This window comes from Achroia grisella, unplaced genomic scaffold (genome assembly GCF_030625045.1).
Source record: "Achroia grisella isolate CSIRO2021 unplaced genomic scaffold, CSIRO_AGI_Agris_v1 utg215, whole genome shotgun sequence".
NCBI lineage: Eukaryota > Metazoa > Arthropoda > Insecta > Lepidoptera > Pyralidae > Achroia > Achroia grisella.
Genome location: NW_026712713.1, coordinates 1,022,077 through 1,049,457, shown reverse-complemented (window position 1 = coordinate 1,049,457; position 27,381 = coordinate 1,022,077). Strand labels below are relative to the sequence as shown.

Sequence of the window (27,381 nt, the reverse complement as noted above, 5' to 3'; positions counted from 1 at the left end):
ATATTTAGTCTAATTAAGTAATTTTTTATAATTATTTTTATTAAAGTACATAAAAAATTCGCTAGTTATTATTTGCGATGAATTTACATACAGAATTGTAGAGGTCAGCATTCGTGGTCAAAATTGCAGCGCATGCAAATTCTAAGCGGATACCGCATATCGAGCATAAAAATTGCACAATGCCGTGTTTGACATCAATTACTGACAGATTTTTTTGGAACAGTACGGACATGCTTCAACGTGAGTACCATAGAATATTTAATATTATCTACTATGTAATATATCTCACTGCGGTTTTAACCTCATGAAATTTAACGCCTATGTGTTATTCTGATGTACTCGTAAAAGCTATATCCTGTAAAGTTTCATCTAAATCCATTCAGTAGTTTAACCCATCCTGGCTTCGTACGACTGCAATGATTAGATATCTCTATTTTTTTCAAATAATTGCTAGATAGACTAGTTACGTAGTGTAACATTTGCTTGGTTTTTTTAACTATTCTAATGCTGTTGGCCGCAGCTGATCTTTACAGCTTCACCGAACGATAGGGGATGAGTGCGGATGGCAGTACATATCCCCCGAAGGACTTATGGAGCGGTTGAAGACCAACTCCTGTTTGACTTTAGTCTGAGAGCACTGAGGGTTTCGAACATTGGCTCAGGCAATCGTAATTTCGATCTCTGTTTGAATTGGACGGGGATTCGGGGGTTTGTGAAATTACAGGATAAAACGCAAGATATCTTAGTCCTGGAATGGCAATATACATTGCTATGATGATATATAATGCATTGAGTTGTATCACGGGCGTTACATGATAATGTATGATGTCTGTAATGCTGTTCCTTTTAAAGACGACGGTAAACATGCCTTCAAATAAATGTATCTATAAGTAAAAGATTAAATTTATAAGTATATTGAGTTTATCCATTATAAACAAAAAGAAAACAAATGTTACTTTTTAATACCTTAGTATTAGCTTAGACTTCTAATTTCAGGCAAAATTATATCACATTTAACGAAACAAAAGAACCATGAATTCAAAATTTATATTTAATTTCTCACTAGCTTTAGGGTAATGGAAAATATGGGTAATTAAATTAACTGCAGGAATGGTTAGACTCGGCCCTGTCACGTTTGGATTCGCGTTATGTTTTGCTTGGCGAAATGTTTGCATTTTCAACTGTTACTTTGTCAGTGTCGATAGTTGACTGCCTGCTGTGTATGAGATAATAGTCGTGAAAATGTTTTTATTATATTCATTACTGATTTGGTCAATCATCTACTTTTTCATAATAATGTTGGAGAAGTATATTTTATTCGAAAAAAATGCTACCGTCTAAAATAATACAGCTTTCATTAATATTTGAATTATAGTTTAAAATTAATAAATGACATCGTAAAGACAGTAAAAGGTAGGTATATATACAAATAAATAAAATTGAAGTGTCGTTTAAAATTGACATTTATTTTATTATTCATAGTAACATGGTGTCCTCAATACTGATGATTTTAGGTGACGGTTACCACTTACCATTCAAATAAAATAAAATAAAATAAAATACTGTACAATGCAAGAATCAAACCTGCGAATACTCGGGAGGAAGTGGTTTCTCGTACTTGAAGACCCGTTGGGATCTTATTTCCTCGTATAATGAAATCATAACAAGGCTAAATCTGTGTATTAAATACTATTAAGGTGTGTTCATATTATTCAAACTAACCGTAAATTCAATAATATTTTTAAAGATTATTGACGAGCGGATGTATTTTGTCCAGTAGATTACTACTCCACTTTGACCCCTACGGTCGCTTAAATTTAGTAGACAAAACACTGAATGCCAATATATATATAAATAACTCTCTGGTGATGCAAACACCGATAACAAATAAAATTAATCATAGAGAAAGAGACAGTTTTATTCCGGCCACCAGGTAAGATGTCAGCACGTTTGTTATTATAATTTCATAAAAAAATTAAGATGTACAATATATATATAACCTATATCTCTCCGTGAATTAAGAATAAGGTCAGTAGCCATTCATGATAAGATATATAACACCTCCCACTATAATTCATATAGTATATACAGCGCCGTGTAGTCCCAAACTAAGCAGAGCTTATATTACGAGTATGTATACTAAACAATTGATCGAAATAATTCGATAAATACATAATATGCATAAACTACACCCAGACCAATATAAACAATCCCAGACCAATACAAATGTTTGTAGCGTGCGAGATATCGACCCTACGAGTCCCGGAAGTTAGCGAAAAGGGGTGATATAAAAATATTCATATGCAGGTCGGTTCTATAATAATGTAAATCTACTTACCTATTTTATACGCTAAGTACTATGGTTTATGTTTCGGTATTGCGTGAAGTGTATAGGATAAGAGGCATGACATCTTAGTCCACCGGGATGGCAATGAATGAGCGGTGTCACATGATAAAGTGATATCCTTAGATAAAGTGATATTAACAGATAGTGCTGTTCATGCGTTCATAGGATAATTTTACTCTTATGTGGGTCGTTGACTTGTTTGGCATTTCTTTTATATAAAAAAAATCATTAAAATAATTTGATATTTGACTCAGTGGTCTAGCGGTTTAGAACACAGCATTACCTCAGATGGTCTCGGGTTAGATTCCTTGCACGGTTCAAAAATTTGTATTCATGAGTATGCTATTATTGTCTTTATATTACTATCTATGGGCAAATATATATATGTATATAGTAGTAAGTATTTATATCACTAGTCTAGTACCCATAACACAAGCTCTACTTACTGGACACTAGATGGCGCTGTGTTAGTTCTCCAGGGTTATTTATTATAATTATTTAAATATAACTACGTTTAACTGCTGTTCTAATAATGTACATCCACCTTATAACAAACATATTAGTTCCAAGGAAATGTAATCACGCGAGAATTCTGCAGTACAATTATCAAAGGTCGATTAATACATTCATGAAAATGTCTGAAATTTTGTTCCTATCATACTAATGTTATACGAATGTGGGTTTCTTGTATATTTATTAACTAGCTGTGTCCGCTTTAAATTTCAATAAAAATATAGTCTACATGTTATTCTGATGCGTAAGTTATATTACTGTAAAGTTTCATCAATATCGGTTCAGTAGTTTTTGCGTGAAAGAGTAACAAACGTCCATACTCGCAAACTTTCTCATTTATAGTATTATTAGGATGATAATAATATTAACCCTGCTTAACTCACATAGTGGCATCTAGTCCTATGCTAAGCAATGCTTGTGTTATGGGTATTAGACAACTGATATACTCGTTGTGAACGGGTGCTGCTCGTGGGTTACGCTGCTGCTGACTGGTCTGTTCGGGTTACGGCCACTGATTAGATCATTTTCTCTTGACAAAAATGCAAAAACATGGTGGTTACGATATTTTTCCTAATTTAATTTAAAAATAAATCTGTATATCTGTAATCACGTTAAGTTTATTGAAGCTGAGTTTCTTCTCAGTTTTTCTCTCGAAAGCACCTCGAACTGCGGTAGATTTGACATATCATAAGAGTCTGTAATAGACTTACATGAATAAAGATATTTTTTGATTTGATATTAATACTTAAATACATCGTCTCCTTTTTAGTTTTTTTTCTTCCTGTAGATAAAAGACAGCCTATGTCCATCCTCGAGAGAGAATCTTTAATAATAGTAATAATAATTTTTATTTTGCATCCAATATTTACAATTTAAATTGTTCCCTGGTACCTAAACTAAGTAGAAACTTGTATTTTAGGTACCAGTTCCCTCCTCTTCACAATATTTGGAATTACAATTTATAAAAGTGTTAAGTAAAAGTGTTACGCATGAAATAGAAGAACAGTGACGTCCGCAAACATAAAAACATCCATATCTCGCGAATTCATCATCCATAAATTATTTACATAATTTACTAAAAATAGGGCAGGACCTAGTGTACTTCCCTGTGGGACTCCATATAAACAATCAGCGTAATCAATCTATACGCAAAATTGTATTAAGATTCGTTCAGACTTTTTTAGTGAAAAGGTAAGTACATACATACGTAGACATACTTTTGCATTTATAATATCCGTATGGATGTTTGCGACATAATAGTAGGTCACAATAATAATATTAGTACAGTAATAACCTTCAGATAAAAAAATAATTAATTTGCGAATAAATTGTGCGATTTGACCTTCTAAATACTAATAAGTGAAAGTATTTTTGAGGTTTTCGCTTATGTGTTTAGTTATTACGATACCAATATGTTTTAGCAACTAGGACAAGAATCTATTAATTTTTTATAGAACTAGATAAACAATATTCAATAGAAATTCGCCTGATGTACAGTGTTGTGGCCAGTATAGAATATACTGTCACACCCATGACACTTCTCATGAGTTGGCATTTATTTTGTACTACCTAACTAAAAAAAAATGTTGGAAAATATAGTGCATTTATGAATTGCTACCTTTTTCCCGCGATTTCGCCTGCTTTTTTGTGATGATAAGATATCCCACGTTCGTACTTGTGATGCACTCTATCTTTATGTTTTTTAAATTTCATTAAAATCCGTTCTGCCGGATTTCACAAAATAGACACACAGGTAGACGCACTTTCGAATTTATTCAGGCTTTTGTACTTGCACTAAGAAGTAAATACATTTCAGTCAGTGCTACCTAGTGATTGCTTTCGACTTTGTACACTTTTTATTTGGTTGTTTACTATTCCAGTTCTATAAAAAAGAGCTGTAGACAGTCTACATATATGTTACTAGGTATCTACTGAAGTAGTAACAAGATACAAAAAATAGGTCATATTCAAATACCTGTATTGAATGTAGTCAAGAAGTGACCGGACGGCTGCGACTTTCGTAACACAATTATAAATTATGTACGTTCAAAATGAAATAAATACACACACAAGTTCACTTGCACAACAAAACTCAATCTGGTTACTATATCGTTGAAGATCCAAATAAATGTATATCGTACATATATATCACGTCAGAATGCAATCGGTTCACAACACTAATTAATAAAAAATACGCAACATAGTGTTACAGTACAATAACGATGTGTAATGAATTACAACAAACAAAGTCAATCGATTTTTAAAAAATTGAATTGATTGTACACGTCTATCGTATAAGCAATGTTAGATTCGCGCGTGGTGAACGCGCGGGCAACTGGCCAAACGCACATCGAGACTGGATCGAACGATAACCGATTACAACACTAGTGACGTTCTAGTGCGTGACGTTCTATCGATAATAACATTATACGAACCAATTTTATAAGCTTTCTTTCTTAATTCTGTACTTCAATTATTTGGAACTATCGACATATCTATGTCTATTCAGACATGGATATGAATAGACAAGGATCGTCGATTCATAACATGACGCCTTATGAATAAGTTACACTTATTCATTAGTTTAAAAAGTAATCATATTGTTGATACAGTATCAAATTTGCAATGCGGGTTCAACACATACTGACTGAGATATATGTAGTTTAATAATCTTTGTAAGATTAAATATCGGATGTCAATGACATCGAAATTATTCAATTTGTAGACAATCTTATCTTTATTTACATTTGATTACTTACATTAATATGGGTGATTGACCTGACCAGTAGTAATAATAATGTTGCTAGTGTATACAACCGAAATGATTATTTTAATTAATTATCATAATATAGGAACCGGTTAAGGTTTGTTCTTTTCTTTATAAGTATAAAATGAGAAATATGTTAACCTTCATTATGGAAAGCTATATGTACAGACTATGACTATGCTGCTGTACTTAGTAATTTACTGCCATACTTATCCCTTCCAACCTGAATACAATTTACAAGTACTTGCTTTGCAAGTTAAAGAGGTACTTATCTAGAAGACTTCATACAAAGGTCTCCTTTTGATAAAAAATACTCTGCGTTAATAATAAAACACAAACATATTTAATGTTAAAAAGCAGATATAACCTAGGTACATTCCGATAAGTAGATACAGTATATTATTTCGCGGAAACTGTATTTTATTTTTACTTCATTATGTACTCTTATATATAAAAATGATGTGAAAAATTTTAGTCTCGCTAAAACTCGAGAACGGCTGGACTGATTTGGTTAATTTTTTTTTTTAATATTTGTAGAACTAAAAGGAAGATTTAAGTGGTGACAAAATATGAATAAATTGCGTGGAAAATTGTAAATAACAACAATTTTATTTACCTGTCAAACACTGTATACTGTGTCCGTTTAAAAATTTATTGTATAACTGAAGTTCAAAAAAAACATGGACATATTATTTAATTCTCAGGCGGAACGGAGTTGAAGTTTATACTTTTAATGCACGATCTATTCCATTCCATAAAATTAATATTTTACATATCACTACTATTTTATATTTTTTAATAATTGTTTCTTTTATATGCATATTTTCATTACTAAAACGAATTAATATTCCTAATTGTTCCCAACGTAGTAACATTTTATAGTTAAATTTGAAAAAAAAATAGTAATGGTACAGATATGAATATATTGTTCAATATATAATTTGGTTAATAAAATATATATAAATAGAATAGACCGTGAATTAAAATTATAAACATCAAACAAACGAACGGAATATTTGTTGAAGTTGTTTCGTTTTGAAGGAATAGTTTGTGGGTGGTTATTTATAGATTAGGTCAAATAGCTATTTATTACATCGAGATACTGCGTCAAATATAATTTAGTACATACCTCTAATGTCTATTTATATTTAAGTAGGTAATTAAATTAATACTCTACAGTTACTTCTCCATAGAACGATCCTGCCAATAATAACAAATTATTTTAAATTAATTAATAATGAAGCTTATTATTACTTCCATCTATTTATACCTTTAGATCAGGTTTCATAGTCAATAAGTGGATGTGATGTTAAGTTTTTCTAAAGTTAAACTTTGGAATTCATCGACCTTTATTATCGATAACCGAAATATTGTCACTATGAACTACACTCGTCGATGTTATGCTTATCGTGTAGAAATGTATTTAATATTCATGTTGCACTTTTATATCGATTACATGGCAATATAATTGTGAGGTGAACATCAACGTACTCATTGCTCATCTTTGTGTAGTACAAAATGTAAATAAATTGCTAAGTAACTTCACAAAGTACGAACGTCGTGGTTTAGTGGTTTAGTATTCCGACTTACACCTGAGAGGTAGTGTGTTCAAATCTGGTAGACACATAAACTGTGTCAATGTCTCAGTTTGACTATATTTTCTTTTCTTATTTATGTTACACGATGTTTTGGAAACTTCGAATTGATATTGATGATTGTATATTTAGAGACGGGCTATCTTATATCTATAATCTAACGTAAACTACTATTTAAAATTAATTGAACTAAATTAAAAAGAAAATATTTTCAAACGTGACATAATAAAATTACTATTAACTGTGCTTAAAAAGATATGTTTATTTGAATAAAGATTCCTTCTACTTTATTCTTATGTGTAGAGATAATGTTGCATTATTTAGATGATTATCAGTTATACTAAAGTACTAAGTGAGTTCAAGGTTCGCTAAATCAACTGTAACATAAAATAAAAACTACTTTTCTACAGAAATAGCATTCCTATAGAAAATAAGTTTTTATTTTCTTGGGGATTTTGAGCTATTGTCAGGTGCTGAGACCTATAACATTACGACATACATAGATCTATTATGCTCAACCTTTCTCAAAGTTTGCTACCTAGATCTGTCAGGGACAAGAATTTAAGGATATTCTTAGGAGCGATGGTTTTTATCTTCTCAGGATAGGATATGTAGTGGTGATTCCTCTTTAGTTTGAATTGTATAAATGAAATATCTCCTTTGGAAAGTTTACACTCTATCCTGAAGAGATAAAACCATCGCCTCTAAGAATATCTTTCAATTTCTGACCCAGATGGGTCCATGAAGCCAACGCTGAAAAATGGCGAGCACAATAGATCTAGGTAGGTCTCAGTGCTACAGGTCTAAGCACTTGATAACAGCCCAAACCCCCCCTTAAAAAAATGATTGCTATAATCGAATACGACAGCACCTATACAAGATTGTTGATACTTTACCAATTTGAACTATTCTTAAATACGCAGTGATTAAATTAAAAACAATAGCTGCGTATATTGACGACGTCCGCAGCGATATAAATTGTAGTACAATCTGACAGAAATCTCGTTAAATCTGGATGAATGACACAGCCGAAACCGAAACCACTGCAGTGCTATTTTATCCAACATTGGCTGTTCTCCGTGGCTTATCGCGCATTCCCGTCGAAATTTTGAGAAATCCCATCCTACTAGTTACGGTATAAGAAATACCTGTTGTTTATTATAATGTAGTTGCTGTATATATTTTTTCTTATAATGCATAAAGACAGCTTCAATAGTAAATAGTAATAGATGAATTATATACATTAAACCTTTCTATATTACATACGAATATAATAAATTCGTTTGCCTAATATAAGTAATTTATACATACCTCTAAACCCTGTTTTTCATGATTTAAATTAACAAATTAATTAAAAAACTGACAAAACTGAAAATAATTGTATGTAATAGCTTTAATTATACTATAACGTAGAATTATACGAGTACATTATGTATGATGTAACAGATAATATTTTTTCAATTTTATAATCTAGTGCGTATATTTAGATTCTTGGGGTTTAGAATAACAATATTAATATGTAACGTTATGAGTAGTGTATCATCTATAATAAAAATTATAAACGTTCATATGTGTCTATCTATGTGTTAACTTATTACAACTAAAAAGACGGGAACTTAATGAAACTTTTATGGTAATAGAATTGTAATACAAATGGGTATATATTATTTCAAAAAATGTAGACAGTCAGGGGGACTATTTACTATTGAACAGGACCCTGGATAAGAGTACATTACGTAAACATTATTGTACATTTATTCAGCAATATATTTCATATTAGGGTGTTGATTTCTTTTCCAAAAATAATTTATATATTTAAAGACATGATTATTTAGTAGTACAGTTGCTCTAAGCTAATTTTACATCGTACATCCATGACCAGTTCGTAGTGACACGCCAACATTACGTGTTACAACTGGGATCACGTGACAAGTATCAGTAAATTGATCACAGTGATATATGACAACATCGCAACCGACTTGTCACAGTTGCGAGTAAGTCAGCAAGTAGCTATTGTGCAATATGACGTGAGTGAGTTCCCACGCGTCGGTGCAACTCACTGCATCGGTGTAACTTAATGCATCACTGCACGTTGCTCTATCACGCAGTGCACGTGGTACCAACGTCAATGTACCTACACCTTTATTTACAGTCGTAGTAGATAGCAGCTAAAACACTATCAAACGGAGATTGAAATTACGTTGGTCTGAGCACCCCTAGCGGTGCCCTCAGACTAAAGTCGTATCCATCAGGCGGGAGTTGGCCTTCATTCCTTCCGAGAGAGTTGCTCCATTATTCCTTCCGAGAGTTTGGAGTGTCATCTGCACTCGCCCCCTATAGTCCCGTGAAGCTGTAAAGGCTAGCTACGGCTCAAACTCTGCTTAACTTAGGACTATAGGATGTGAATTGGCCAGGGGTATTATTATTAATACTTAGAATTAAATAATTTAAATTAAACTTGTTGATTATTAAAATCTTACGAATAAAATGTGCCCTAGCTTCTTAAGGATTCTATACGTAAAGTCTATTTAATAGGAAATTTAGGTATTAGAGCTTGTGTGTAAAATAATTTATCTGCAATTACTTAGGTAAAGCTTAAGAAATCCGGCCGGAGCAGTGTTATAAGATAGTTAATCCAATATTCGGGGCCGATACGTCGACCGACCGGACGGGGCTTGCATTATTTATGTGTGAAACTTATTGCTGACCGGCACTCAGTTGCTGCATTTAGAGCCGACAATTACACTACCGAGGATTTCTTTATTTAGAAAATATTTATCATGTAAATAAGAAAAACAATACTTTATGAGGTGTATTGATCAATAATTTTACATTATTAACATGCAACCGCCAAAAATTTTTATTAAGAATAAAAATACACAAAATATGTAATTTTCAAATAAAGAAAATATTATGTAAAGGTAATCAACCACTATGTTAACATTTAATAACTAAATACCATAAATCTAGAATTTTATACTACAAGCAAATTCATCAAATTTGTGAGCTTACTAATGAGAAGTGAATTAAATAAAATCTGTAATAATATATGTTTTGGCTCTGCTTAAACGGCTGTACTCGCACGCTTCGTAAGCAGAACAATATATTTATGTATATTTTTCTACTATTACGTAACCACATATGAGTCACCTATATTTCTCTTCCATTGTGTATTCCATATTAAACAACTTTCAATTACCTACATCTATCAGTCATACAGTTTAGTCAGTGTAAATTATTATTCAAAGGAACTTTTATGAGATTGTTTCGTTTAAATTAGGCAGTAGATCATTATCCGCTCTATGTTTTCATAATAGTGGCTTTAACTACTTATGTCACTGGATACGAATTCGGACGTTTCCCCTATCCTATACAATTTCTTGTACGACGTGGGCTGAATAATAAACGATTTGCTCAAGTCTATTGCGTAAATTACCACCATGAAACTTATAGACTGAACTAGAAACTCACGCGACTTCGTCTGCGGGAAATTTTATTTATATTGACATACTACATACGACAATTAGTTTTTTATGTAACTGATAAATAAATAAATTAACCTGGACAATTAACACAGCGCCATCTAGTCCCACTGTAACTGTTACCGTTTTGTAAATACATACACACTTAACACAGAAAACACCCAGACCTTAATTTACATAGAAAGCACCGTGCGAGGAATCGAACCGGCGACTGGTCCAATGTATTTACAAAAACATCTAAGTATTTATATCAGTTGTCTAGCATCATATCACAAGCTCTGCTCAGTTAGAGACTATTATAATTATTTTAATGGAAGGAAGTTACGTCATAGTTACATATTAACCGATTTTTATTTATTAAAAGAAACAAATAATAAAAGGAAATACATTTATATGTAGGAATATAATATAAAAATGCATAAAAGATATTTGTGATGAAAGAACTTTAAAATAATTATTTACAGAATATAATCTCATATTGAAATGCACGTTCAAAATCAATTTTGCAACGTTTAAAAATGATACATGCATTTCAGATGCAATATATATTTTAACTGTATTTTAAATTTTTAACGTATATTTCTACTCTGAGAGAACATTTCATTTCATATTTTTCCATGATAACATTATTTTTTTCTATTTTATTTTTGTGAAGCACGATATTTTAATTTAAAATGCTTCCACTGAAAAACAAAGTCGTCGAAAACGAGTGTGCGTTACTATAGAGGAAATGTCGATACCATAGGTCGGGAGTAATTGAAAATGGATTTTAATTGAATTTACGTAAGTTGCATTTTCTACGAAAAATCTTTACAGAGTATAGAACAAAGTCACCGCCGCAGTCTGTTGCTTATATCTTTTAAATTACGCATCGGATTTTAATGCAGTTTTCATCAATAGATAGCGTGATTCTAGAGGAAGGTTTAAATGTAAATATAATACCTGCGTGTTATAGTATAGAACAAGTCGATAGATTTGTAATGCATCTGTGCGAAGCCGGTACGGATTGCTAGTTATTCTATTATATAAAAAGCAGTAATACTGAATAGTAATATTCTATTGCTTATTTATTAGATATACCTAGCAATAATGATCCGTTACATTGATATAATATAATTATTATCTGAAAACCGCGACTTTGTATGCTTTTCTGATAAAAGAAAACTATATCCATCCTTGTACAGTAAATGTTTGTTTTTAAAAATGCGCTCTGCCGTTTAGCTGTGAAAATTTAACATTTATTTCTTAGCATCTATAATATTAATATGTATGTTTACTTCTCGCCTAACAACTGTATAATGATACTAGGTAACAATAAGTAAATCAAAGTCAAATAAGTAAACTGGAACAGGTACTAAATTCTGGTACTAATGTTAATTAAAAATAGTTAAAAGATTTCAGCCAATAACAAGGATGGAAAACACACATAGGAAAGTAGTACATATAATATAACTATTCCAGTTATATGCCAGACAATTCACAAACAAATAAGTCCTCTTCTAAACCAAGAAATAACGCAAGTTTTCCTCCTAGTAAATGAAATTTCTATCATAAAACCGTGTACTCCTTTAATAACAATAATAGTAGCTATAAAATTTTATTATTAACAGCATTAATGTTACGGATATAAAATTGAAATAAGCAATAAATATAAAAACTAGATGAAGATATCGATTTCCATGGACAAACATAATAAAACGAAGGCGAGTGCTTGTTTAAAACTTAATAAACCCGTGAGCTTAACGTTCCTATTAACTTTAACTGGGAAGAGAGCTTACACCCAGTAATAAGCATAAGCGGAGCGGAATTAGACAGCTAAGCAAGTACAGGAATACATTCAAAGTGTAATCTTATTTGAAATACGAACACTAGAGTGTTCGTATTTCAACTTTGTTGACAAGATTTGATTTGATAATAACGATTAAAAAGATTAACTATTAAATTATTACTACTAATGGATTTATACAATGACATCTATTATATAGTCTCAAAATGTATTCAAAATAAATATTTATTTCACTTAATTTGTTAGAATATAATAAATTATGGAATAAGTGTATAGTTGCTTGAAGCACTGTTTAATATATGTATATGCAAAATGAGAAAGATGATCCTTACAATGTACTAACTAACTTATCTTCTCTATAAGTAAATTCCAAACTAATAACTTTCGATAGTCTCGCTTGGAATTTTTTATATGATTTATACTATCATTTATATAATGATTGAACGACGTTTTAATTCCATATTTAATGACCAATTAAAAAAAACAAATTTAAAACAGTAAATCTAAATTGGATTGAAATTCATATTGAGACTAAACTCCAGAGTAGACCTGCTGATACTACTAGCACGTCTAAGGATATTATTAGCATAGCCGTATTCAACCCGCTACCGCTATCTCATGATAACAAGTTCTGTGCCTTGTTGTTCGCAACAATTGCATTTAGAATCCCATTTTACGTTACAGAGCTCTTTGTCTTGGCTATCTGCATAGAAATTTTCACGCAAAGGCTGGATTACTCCGGATATTAGACTGTTATCCCTAACTTGTTAATTTTTTTATTAACACGTCCTTTTTTAGTTTACAAACTGGTCTGACAAATATTTACTAGTTCCGGTAGTTCCACTGGAAGTAGTAAATATTTATCACACCAACCATAATTGTATACAGCGTTATATAATTATGGTCATTTTACTTTGATTTATTATTGTTGTGGATAGAATAAAAGATAAAATAACATGTACCTATATATGTAAACGTTTTAAAAGGCTTAAAATGCTAAAACCAGGCCCTGTCGATTAAAAATATAATTTGAGGAATAGGGTACACGTTTCGAGTATCAACAATATAATTCACATATTGTTAGACTCGGTCGGATCACTCGTGCCGACTTCTATTTAGCTTACTCTAGTAGGATAGAGTCAAGACGATATATTTGATTTATGAGGATTTATCTTGTATTGTGCAAGAGTTTGGATACCATCATTACCGCAGCCCACTGCTGGACACAGGCTTTGCCCCTTTTCTTCCAGTTATTTTTCACAAGACCATATGGATATCATACAAATCTAAAATCAGACCAGTTCATAGTCAACATTATTATATTATCTTCAAATCAAATGAAATCAAATCAAAAATCATTTTAGCCGCTTATAAACGTCAAATGTTACGTATTATAATTTTTCCCTACCGTCCAGTTCAATATACAGATTCAATAGAGAAGAACTGGCAAGAAACTCAACTGCAACTGGACGCAACTGGTCAAATATTCAATTAAATGTATGACTGTCTGTCTAATTACACACAGTGTAAATGGGACAATTTGAGAACTTATAACAAAACCACACACAAAACATTGTTAAAAAAATTCTTACCAAATTCAACAGCTTAAGTGTCCTTTTATTGTAGCTTACATTTATTGACATTATTTGACAAAATATATACAACGGTTTTTATTTGTTTCATCGTAAAATAAAACTCAAAATAATTGAATGTTAAAAGCAAATTGAACGAACCGACATTTTTATTGTAAAAGAAACTTACCTACTGTAAACGCAACTGGGGTAGCGAATAAAGGTCTCAAATTTTGAATGTATATTTTTGTGAGTCCCCTTTGTAAGCAGTAAGGCCAGCTTCCGCGTAGGATATTATCTTTTATTCGAAACAAGTGAAGTAAAAATAATATCGATACTTTTAAATTATATTTTAACTTAATTGTCCTTTAATAAATAAAATAATATAAGATTTTATATACTTATACTTATATATAAATATATTCATAATATAATTTTAGAGTACAATTACATGCAGTTCCATTATTAAATATGTTCTTAATACATATAACATCCAGTTTAGACTGTAGTTTTTAAATTTAATTTTATTAAAATCTAATATATCTGAAGTCACGGCTTAGCGAAAGCGGCAGTTTAAAGATTGAGTGTATGAAGATATCGTCATATAAGAGCTAGAAAAATTAATAAGTATGTAATTTTTAAGTATATAGAAGAAAATTTACATCCGGTATAATTTATTATTCAGTCGACATTCCATAATCCCATCTCTAACGACGCCGTCCCTGGAGAATATTAGGTATTATATTCATCTATCTATTTACCTTTACACCTGTTTGCGCGTTTATAGGGGAGGGGGTCGATCTCCCCGAATGTTTTCATTAAACTTTGTTAATTTTCTTTCGGCGGCTTTCTCTTTGTAGCAGGAGAGAAAAGGATTATTATTTCCCGATGAGGTGCGAAGAGCTTTTCGTGAATTTTTCCACTAAGAGGCATTAAAGATTTTTGTAATAATGCTCGGGTTACTTTTATTGGTTCATATCGTTTGGGAAAGTTGAAGGTTCCATGGAAATGGAATGAGTTTTTATTGAGTTGAGGAAATAAAATTTTAAATTGCAGTTAACTGCCTTCCTACGGTGGAGGCTGGGGGTTAAATGGATTCAGATTAATTATGACGACTTACTTCCGTTACTAAAAAAATAAAAATATTCCTAGAAATCTATATCAACGTAATATAGGTTTTTAGGAATATTTTTTTATATTAAGTCATATACGTTTTTTTATTTTCATTCATACCAAGAATTTAGTTCGGTCTTAAACACAAAATAACTATGCCTATTATTAAATATTTATATTATAATATTGTAATTATTAATATTTATTAGGTTAATAACAATATAAGAAACATACTATGAGAAAGGAGATTTATTTAAATTATTGTCAAGTATAAAAAAATATGTTCACTAACAGAACTATGATATAATATAATATTAAATATAAACTTAAATATATATATAATAAAGTAATTTTGATTAACCACTCACAACACTCAGTTTCACTAAATTCAGTTTTTGTTTTTACAGTTTTCAATTTGGCACCCAGTTTGTTTAAATTTATAAGACTTGTATTAGGGTGCAGATTAGGCAGGCAGACAGGAAATTACAGGATAAGAGGCATTACTAAGATAGTAATCTGTAATGGCAATACATGAGTGGTATCACAAGTATTAACGTGATAATGTGATAGCCGTGATGCTGTTCATAGACGATACTCCTTACCACCTCGTAGACCATCAGCATGTCTACCATTCCAGTTACATAAAAACTTATTACAAAAGTTTTATTATATCATCAGGGACATCTTGAAGGTGACCTTAAAACTTGCTCTTACCTCAATCGCAATACAAATCGATATAAAGTTTGTATTACAGCTAACGAACAAACTGAATCAATCACAACTTGCCTGACAAATGGATTTCGGAATTCAGCCGGTATCGATAACGGGGCAACGCGATTCAGGGTCACTAATGTATCTATATTTAACTGTGACACTTAATACTTTTTGAGAAAATTTGTATGGAAAAAAATTGTCGGTCTTTCTGTCTGTCTGTCAATATATATAAAAATGGATAGCTAAGAGAAACTATTTAACCATTGGTATAAACTCTTTAGGCTAAAACAAAATATTTACTGTCATATTATACATTTTTAAAAGTATGTTTTAAATAATTATATAAGTATATACTTTTTTTATTCTAATGGTAGAAAAGAGAACTATTGTAAATCGAATATTTTAAAATATACCTCAGTATCATAGACATAAAAGTCAGCTATAGAATTTGAAAGAGCAATAACGGTATAGTAATTACAACATTGATAAAAATAGTATTACATAGCCCTAATACAAAGAAAAGTAAATTCTCTGTTCACAGACTTAAAGTTATAAATACATTAATAGGTAACTTTAATATGTAAACCAACATAAACTTGTATAGCTTGGTGCATCTATCCATATTTAAGTTCACCTGTAAACCATAATATTAATAGTGTTGTTCATATCGATATTTATTAACAACTCCAATTGATGAAATTAATGATTTTCTTCATCAGATGTTGTTCTGACACATCAATCAAAATTTTGTGTGAATCAGTAATGCCTATTTTTTGCGAAACGACTTGATATTAGCGGTCTCAATCTCAAACAAAATAGGAGCAAAACATTTGTTCCTAAAACGTAAATGGATAAGCTCCATTGTGGTACTTAATTATGTACTAGTTGTATGGAAAATAGAAAATATCATTTTTCGATTAAATTTACGAAATGTAAATTTAATCGAAAAATTATATAATGTTCAATCAATCGTCATGATATTCGCATACATATTGAGTGAAGAAACAATTAACCTATTGCAATCAGTACTCGTATTATTGTTAGAGTGAAACAATTACACTACATTTTTAATATAGTTCCACTACTATATACAACTATCATTATAACATGATGTAAGGTTTAAACAAAAAATAATCATTACTACAACGACTAGCATCTGTACTATTTTTTCCCCAAATACGTCTGCTTTTTAAGACTTAAAAGGTAGCCTATATCCATACTTGATACAATTTATCTTCCTGCCAAATTTCATTAGGCCTCATTCATTCGTTTAGTAGTGAAGAGGTAATAAACATAGACATAGGCAGGTATACAGATAGTACATTCCAAACTATAATACTAAGTATGCATAGAACACGTCTGTTCTCTACCAATATTTTTTTAAATAAAAACACAAAAACCACTGTGAATATTTTTATCGATACTATATTTGTCTAGTGACGTAACCTCACTAAATCATAGTACGTGGTCTAAAGATTGCCTCGAGGTATCCACGGCAAACACGTTGCACTAACTTAGTGCCTGTTCCCTACCGCCCGTTATATCCGATATGTACGTTCCTATAATTTATTTTAGCACTTTATTTTATTTTCAACCAACAACCTGCTTCTTTGCACGGGTAGTAGAACATTATATCATACATACAAACCTTCCTCAGTAGTTACTCTGTCGATATCTACAACTATATAGTAACTGCTGAAAACCGTATGAGATTCTGGTCGATACTCTTTGAAATAATCACAAACAGACTTTGTTTTATAATATGTATATAAATATTTTATTAAAATAAATAATTTAATACAAATCAGTAAAACACTTAAGATTTCCAAGCGGTATGTATAAGCCTGTAGCTGTATGTATGAAATAAAGAGTACGTTGTAATGGAAATATTCAGGATTATTATTATTCAATCTTTATTACATATTTAAACTTAACTAATATTTTCTGGTCTGTCTATTAAGCAACAAAGATAGTAAGCATTACTAAGAATCCCGCAAAATAATTATGATTATTCGAAATTAATTAATTTATGAATACTGTAGAAGATTTTTTAAAGACGATGACGAAGAGTTTTTAGAGAAGTTTTAAACATTCACGTAATAAATTTTATTAATATTTAAGTGTGTATACATATCCCTCTGTTTGGTTGTTACTTTTTAACGGCTAAACGGATAATGAAACTTTTACATTTAAATCCAGAACGGATACATTTCACGTATATTGTAACACCAAAACGGACATAGACTATATCATAACTCATAAAAAGCAGACAAAGTCGCGGGTAATAGATAGTTTTTATATTTTACTACCTGTAGTACAAAATAATATTAATGACGTAAACAATAATGAGCAGAAAAACAATGTACGAAATAAAAGAAATATAAGCCTGTAATCAACTCTCAATTAGGGTATCCAGCAAAATATACAATTCGAAATGTCCACCATTCTGGCAAAATCATCCGGTTCAAACGGTTTGAACTCAAAAGACTTCATTAATGGTGTTACGTTCCTTTACAAATTTGTTAACGCTGGGTACAATTTACATTAAATAAACAAATTATCGGGTCCGTCCGCGCTTTGTTGCAAGTCCAACAGGTGTTCTAATTTAAAATCCAAATAAATGTAAATGTTGGAAGCTACGTAAATGGTCGCTATTAGGTACGGTCTGCAACGAGGTAGGTAAACACATTACATAATATTTGGCCCTTAATGTAAAGCATTAAAGACTGAATTTTACTTCATTGATCGCATTTTGGCAGGAAGATGTTTGGAACGAAATTAGAGATATTATTTTCAATGATGACAGTATGCCAACATTATGAAAATTTTTAGTATATAATTATATTGTGCAAATTATTGAAATAATATTTTAAACCGAATGCGGTTTTGCCATAAATGAATATAATAGAAGAATAAATACTACTGACATTTAGAAGCTCATCAGTTTACGTACAAAGTTAATAGCCAGACAGATACAAATAATCATACTTATGAATACAAATATTTGTACAAGAATGCGAACACACGACCATCAGGAGTAAATCTTAATTATCTTTGACGGACGGACTTTTAAATCTTAATTGTATCTTGGACGGAGATCAATATTTTATATAAAAAATGCAGACGAAATCATGAGAAACAACTAGTAGTCTTGTTTAAAATATAAATAAGTAATTTGTCGACAAAGCTGAACGGATTTTCCTGATTGCTGCCTTACAACAGTCAAAGGTTTACTCGAGCACGTCTAATAATTTCATAAAGGCTTTATTAGTTGTACCTATACAATTTCTCTGTACGAGCAACAAACGGAAAATGAAACGACACAAATTACATCTTCCTTCCCTAAAAATCAACTGGAATTGTTATATACTACATATATACATACTACATATGTTCCCATTTAAAATGGTACATTTTGATGGAAAACGACATCGATTGGAGAATTCTTATGATGAGAGCGCCTTGTCCTATTGAAAGATTGTATGTTCAAATATGTTCAATGGGACGGAGGGGTGGTGGGGGACCGATTGTTAGTAATGTGAACTAACTGCTCCATTGCAAGAAATGTACCAAGTCAGATTGTCCTCCACGCAGTACCCCCTGGAAATCACCGTGATAAATTCCTAGTGAATTTGTTACGATGGGCTAACGGACCTGACCTCATGCTCATCTTAGCATCCTACACTGGTGCCCCGCCTGCATAAGCCATCCGCGCAGGCGGGCGCATCATTATCATACTAAAAGAAAATAAAGTCAACGTCTGGGTAATGTAAACACTGATAATAAACTAAGTTAAGCGAAAAGACGGTTGTAAGCTGATCTCTTACTAGATTTATATTATATATTTTTTATGTTATTACAATGGTAATGGTAAACAAGCTAACGGGTCCGTTGGTGGTAAGCTGTAACCGTTGACTATAGGTATGTACATGAGTAGAACTATGAACATCACGTTATCATGAAATGCCCGTAATAACACTTATGCAGTGCTATTCCAGAGTACTAAGACGGTATGCCTCTGATTCTGTAATTTCACCCCACAACTGAAAAACAGCTTAGAAAGCAAATTGCTAAGCATCTGGAATTGGTGACACTGAGCAACTCATATCTCATCTTATCTCACATGTAGCACCTTTAATTTATTCTCAAACCAGAAATGAGCACTTATTATATTAACAAAAATTTAAACTAATTTGTTATTTAAATCGCTTAATTACAATGTTCTAACTTCTTTAATTGTTATTCAACATCACGTATCATTATTGTAGTCAGGTGTTGTGTCGGAATAGTTCATTTGTATTTACAGCAATTTCGTTCATTCAATTTGTTCAATCCGGGAATTCGTAAATAACTATTATTAGGTACGTCGATTGATGGAACACAAAACGCAAGCAAAGCGAATAATTAGAGGCAGTGGTTTAACAAATAGACATAGCGGATCATTATCTAAATTGATCTATAAATTCGTGTAATTATTTACTTAAAAATGTTTTTATACACCATATTTTCCCTGTGGTTGTTCGAAGTCATATACCTACCTCTGTATCACTTATTTCAGCTACTAAGCAGCTTGTGCTTTGTATGCTGTTTCAAAAGAAGGGTGTGACAACATTGTAAAATTAAAAGATTGATATGACATCTTAGTCCTCATTAGCAACAGTAATGACACGTTATAAGACGATGATGATGTGATGTAATGATACTGTTAAAAAAATATAGCTACTGCTTGATTAGCCACTGAATATCTCCTTCAATACCATTATTTATTTATTATTATGTAAATAACAAACAAATTCTATTTGTAGCTAGAGTATTTCTATTCTATCTTTTAACTACTGTATTCAAAGGTTCCAACAGTGTAGGTAGTAAGTAAAGAAAACTGGACAATATGATATATTGAGTTTATACAAATATGTATGTTTGTTTGAACTACTGCTGAAGTAATAGAAGTACCTAATACTTTTAACATATTTTCTGTTGTGTGCTCGTCACAAAGTAAAAAGGCTCGTATGCCTCTTGGCGTTATTGCCTTTCACTCTGTAGCTTTTATATAAAATGAGTTCAGATGTGTCTGTACACAACAATAACATCATCTTATTCTCGTAATAAAATTGTATGAAATATCAACAATAAAGTTTCACAATTATCTATAACAATCTTGAAAAAGAAGGTTTTTATATAGAACTTTATGTTACTGAAAGTGAAATAGACGATTCTATTCGTAAGCGACAGAGATAATCTCCGAATTATACCGTCTTTGTCAATATTGTCATTGTAACAGATTTATTTTATTAATAGCCATATCTTCATACACGTAACTCCGGATGGAGTAGTAAGAAGTATTGTCTATCTGTCTCCTATCAACGTGAGCGCATTATTTAACACTACTACAATATGCTCAATACATTTGTATCAAACGTGACAAGGAGCCATACCTTCATGGGATTAACTTATATTCTTATCGGTGTTTCCATTACTAGAAAGTCAGAAATATAAATTAACACAAAATGTTTGGTCAGATTAAAATTCCCAAAGTTTGGAAAATATAAATAAAATACCGTATGTATTTATTTACTGTTTATTTTTGTAGTGACACAAATACAGTCACTACCTATTTTCCTTAGAATTCACTTACAATAGAAGGAAATTTAAAGTCTCTGCAGTCTGAATTTGCAGTTGAAACTCGAGAAATAAGGACACAAGTAGAAACCAATGTAATATATGTAATAATACGCATAAATAATATTAGATAAGTAATCACGTGGGCTGTATTTACTTCAAGCAATGTAGTATACAAAAACCCACTGGTATAGTGCAATGACTCTTATAATAATAAACAATTGTGACATTCACAACTGTATAACTGTAAATATAATTGTAAACACGATCGCATGTTTAGACGATGCACAAATTTATACTAACCGATAATCTAAAATATAACAATTTGTTGGCGCCTCAGAAGTAATTTATAATGGTACGTATATCCATACTAATATTTTGAAATGCCTGTGTATTACACTTTCACATTTAAATGGCAAAACGGATCCTTATATAAACGTGTTGGTACATTGTATTGTATGATGATGATACATATAAGAGGACGGCACAGACTATCAATTATTTATTTATTTATTTATTCTTTATTCCACCTTATTCTTTATTATATCTTATTAATATTATAAACGTGAAGTTTGTGAGTATCGATGGATGTTTGTTACTCTTTTACTAAAAAACTACTGAACGGATTTTGATGAAACTTTACAGTAATATCTTATACATATATCAGAATAACACTTATGCGATAAATTTCATGCGGGGGAAACCGCGGGTACAGCTAGTTTAAAATAAATGTACAATTAGCGAGCTTAATGCCATATGGCATTCTCTACCAGCTAACCATTGGATAAAAACAGAAAGTGGATGAAGGGCAGTAATGGGAAAAGGCATGGCATAGCTATGGCAAGGCATATGATATTTACCTAACTTAGGTAAATGTGGCAATACTAATATGCTTACATACCAATAATCGTATATATTACGTACTTAAATACTATAATAGGTACAACTATATATATTAGCTAGTACATAATTGCTAATATTTGTCCGCCCGCTTGTTACCTTTTCACAACGAAATTGATAATTGGATCTTAATGAATTTTACCGTGAAGATAGAGACGAGATCATGTGTAAAAACTAGTATAATTATAAACCCGATCGCGTGTCTAGACGATCCACAAATTGGTACTAACCGATAATCCGCCAAATGTCATATCAATTTGTTGACCGTCAGAGGACATACTCGTATGTACACATACGTTATATGTATAGGTCGAACAATTCCTTTCAACTCGGGATGTAGAAAGTCCTTCACAATAGGAAATAGGTCAATTGGAATGAAAAGATGAAAGGACTCTCTTGTGGAAATGTATTTGATATCGGAGAATAATGTTTTGAAATTGTTTAAATTGGAACATTAGGAAGAGTTGATACGTAACTGCACTTTCTTCTTTTGTAACGAGCAATACAGCTCGGTTTATATAGACAAATATTTCTTTGCAGTTGGAAATACTGGTAATTGATTTTTATGATTTGCACTATTGTAATCTATACAACAAGAGATAGAGAGAACCAAAGTGATGTCCATCCGTGAGCCGCCGAAACGGACCACGAGTAGCTAATACTTATGTACTTTTTTTATTAAATATTAAATTATCGATTATGTTTAAAAGATTTCAGTCATGTTTTTAAATATTATACGGAATTTTAATTTCCTTTAGAAACCACATATTAATCATACCTTTTCAATGTCAGGGTTTATGTGATGACCTTGATCCTGCAATCCTGAAACAAAGAAGGAAATATTTGGTGAAAACTATATTAGCATATCATCACGACTATTATACCAGATGGGGTAATCAAAGACATTGTTAATTGTCGATGTTGAACGCAACACTTGACATGACAAACGTGGCATGAAGTGAGCCTATGATCGTCTCTCGGATATTTTGTTTGATATCGGTGTTTGCTTCTCAGAGACAGATGGTGTTAATTGTCTATGTTGTGGGGAACGCAACAAATATTGCATGTTATTTCTATTACTTTAATATCGGTGGTTCACTCACCGGACAGTTAATCAAAAATGTATCATAAACTGACAGTATTGTTTTTTTTCGTATCTGTCAAACCTAATCTCATGACCCTATACAACTATATACGAGTTTTTATTATACAATGTTGATACACTGTATAATAAAAACTCGATTTTGATATATCACCCTATATTTGATTTAAATTGATATATACATGTATATTGTATATAAACACTGATTTTGTCTTCAATATATAAATATAAATTTTCCAATAACTCATCAGTCTTTCGTTAAAATACGTAAATGTGATTTTCCAAGAATAGACAGGATCGTATCACAAGGTCATTTTATATTTTGTACTGTTACAAGTTAGTGGAAAGAGGTCGCATTAGATGAGGTCATTTATCAAGGTGACAGACCATCCCCGCAGGCTCTTAGCGCAGTCAGCAATGACAAATGTCCCGGTCAGGTAAAAACCACTATGTTACTAAATTTCACTTAACCGTCTTTTGATGCGGACGAAGATCGTTAAACGGTTTGTCCGTCCTCGAAATTTGACGTTTTTGAGTTATGACTTTTGACATGGTGACCTATTTGTAGGGCCGACTTACTTTGGGGGCAGTAGTGGGTGAGAACGTAAACATTTACATAAATAGATATACATGAAGCTAACACAGTATATATATGAAATTGGCTGTTACCCGCGGCTTGGACTGTTATTTTACCCCCAACACAGAAAGTGGAGGTGTGGTATAAGTTAGACATATCTTTGTGCCTGTCTGTGGCATCGTAGATCACAAATAAATGGAATGATTATCATGTCATGTGACGATATTTTTTGTTTAAAAGCTGGCATGTAATAGTTCTTACCTACAGTTTATTAGCATTTTTATATCATGAATTAAGTACTTATTTTTTTTAATAAAACCGACATCCGTCTTATATTGCTTCACGTCAAATTTCATAATGAGTTATGTTTCAGTTTATTCGTGTAAAGATAAGAAATAGACAGACTTTCGAATTTAAAACCACATTTTTCAAAGTAATCTTATCAGTATGTTTACTGAAGAAATAATAGATATACTTAAGTACTTTTTTAAATACATTATGTTACTTGGTACATGATAACGTAATGTCCGTAATGCTGTTCATGTATATATCCGACGGTTACCACTTACCTGGATTGCCATTACCTATGACATAGAAAACACCCAGACAAATAAGCGATCTAATCGTGTATACAAATGTTTGTATCGTAAATATTGTACCCCAAATCTGAAGTATGGGAAAAGGGGATAAGTTAACAATGTGAACTGTTGACCCCAATGCTAGCAATATGGTCAGGTTGACCTACATGCGGTTTCCCTTGCATTCCATCATGATAAAATCCTCTTGAATTTATAGTTGATGGGCTAACTGACCTGATGTCATGTTCATCTCATCATCCTTCGCCAGCGTAAACCGTTAGCGCTGGCGGGTGCAACAATCCATTGCCATCCATTAAAAGATCATCAGAAGTAAGGTGCACTAAATCGGCAGACCGACGAGGCCGTTAAACTACTAAGATTCTACTATTTCATGACTTTCATCAGTCGTTCGAACAAAAAAAAACGCGGGAAATCCTAAATTGAGTGGCACGTCCCGGTGAAAGGTTCGACATGCGTAAAGTGATTTATGTGGCCGTGGATAGGGTTATCTGCGAGCCCTTTATCCGTACCACGTCAGTCAAAAGGGGCATCAGATTTACGCTGGACTTTGTATATCACAACTTATGACTGAATACATCTATTTCGGTGAATAATCTCTTTTTTTATACTTGACATACTTTGTTAACGAAGATCGTTCTTTTCTCTGATCTGCTTTTTACATAATAATAGTGGAATTAAATAGTTGAAAATTGATTTGTACGTTGATACAAGGAAGACTGTAAAAAGTTGTCCACTAAGTCTCACCTATTTCACCCGCTAAGTATCAAACAACAATAGCATAGTTGTGACAAATTGACATTATTATTAGTTGAAATAATAATACTAATTTTACTATTAGTATTATTATTATTATATCAACTTTATTAAGTTTATTTTACTGAATTAATATTTGTGAGAGAAAATTGTAAAAAAGACTGATCTAATTTTATATATATATATGGAGAACTCAGCTAACTAATAATAAAGCTAAGGAAGAATTAGATTTTAGCTGACATATTTGTTAATCGTAAGAAAATGTACTTTTTAATTTTAGTACGCGCATTTACTTATTAAATATACATACAACTATATCTAACCAATGTATGTATAAACATGAACTAGACAAACAACGATAAACACAGCACGTATTGTGAAACATTAAATTAAATATGCATGTACAATGTCCATACATTTGCAGATTTAATATTTACCTTTCAACAACTTTACTGGCCCGGCACAATTAAAAACATTCACAAACAATTCCTAAGCTTGCATTGTTTCCTTCATATATGAGTACTACGTGAAATAACGCGAAACAATACGGGGAAACAACAGAAAATATTACGAATCGTACGTCATAACGGCGCGTTAATGCCGCCTTTATTTCTTTTACGCACTAAACCATATAATTCCCAATTTCGCCAACAAAAGAAATAATATTAAGGGCCATTTCTAAAAAAAGAGGCCCTGCCACTAAATTCACTTTTCTTCTGTTGTAAGGGAGGCGCAGTTTCCACTATACCCTACAACGTTGTATCTGACAAATAAAACGCTAACTACCTCAATCTATTTTATTTTTTCTAAATGCCCGTCGCAATTTAAGCAAGCATGAGTTTATAATATCCTATTGTAGGTTAGGTTATTATAAAACGCAAAGAAAGTAACTGTTTTAACAAGATTATGATAAACATTTTCGAATTTAATTCTGTATCAATTTTTTCTATTAAAATGTCATATATATGTATGTATATAAAATAAGCTTTGTTTTAATAGATATTCAAATAGTATATTTTTACTGGATTTTAATTTTATGTACTAAAAGTAAATACCTACATATCCAAAGCATGAATTTAATTAAATAAATATAAATATAATACAGTATATGTACATGTATAATGTATAATATGCATTCATTATTTTTTAATTAACTACAATTTCTATTTACTTTAAGACATTATTATTATATAGGTAGGTACTTGTTTTTGATAAGCATGAAAGTAATAAATGTGTTTGTTTACAACTTGGCTGTTGACAATTTGAACAGACTTAAATAAGAAAGTAATTAATAATTGCAAAATGTTTCATAATTATCCATTCAAGTTAAAAATAAAATACAATCCAATTTTGAACATTGCATTAACTGAAGATTAATATTACTAATGCATAGTTCGGCTGAGTAGCAACGGTTACCGATGTATTGCTGTTATGGATTCATATTGTCGGTTACCAAGTTCTTCCGATGATGTAGTGTTCATTGAATTTTTCTCAACCCCCGCCCCAGCTTACAATATCCGAATGGAGGAGAACTTACCAGAAGAAAATGAATAGTCGACTATAAAAGGATGAACACTTAAACTTGGACCCTGATACGCATATCGTATTTTACATTGTTATAATGCGAAATGAACAAAATGCAAGTCTTATAAGAAATTAAACATTAGATGACTCATTTCGTAATTGTAAGTGGCATATACGGATCGATGTCATTATTATAATTATTATTTTTAATCTAACGGAGTAGACTTTAAACGAAACCATCTAAGTGCTCCTGTGATTTTTGCCGCTTTGTAATGTGTTTTGTATGAGCATTAGACCTTAAAAATAACAAACTATGAGGGGTACTAGCATATGTTGCCATTCCAGAAAGGTTGCAGCTTTCAATCAGGTGGGCTGTCAGTTTATGTGTATGATGAGTTGCTTAAAATCTTTACTCTAAA

The 27,381-nt window shown here is 31.5% G+C and overlaps 1 protein-coding gene across 2 annotated transcripts in view; it reads right to left on the bottom strand.

Annotated features, from left to right (window-relative positions):
• Nucleotides 1-27,381, bottom strand: part of LOC131842237 (brain tumor protein) — a 459,207-nt gene that overhangs the window by 322,464 nt on the left and 109,362 nt on the right. The window contains exon 2 of one of the 2 annotated variants that reach the window (XM_059190777.1): nucleotides 23,186-23,229. The gene's annotated coding sequence lies outside the window, so the exon portion shown is untranslated. Of the gene's footprint in view, nucleotides 1-4,835; nucleotides 5,177-23,185; nucleotides 23,230-27,381 lie in introns of those variants that run through there. The other variant, XM_059190778.1, reaches the window with a different exon arrangement.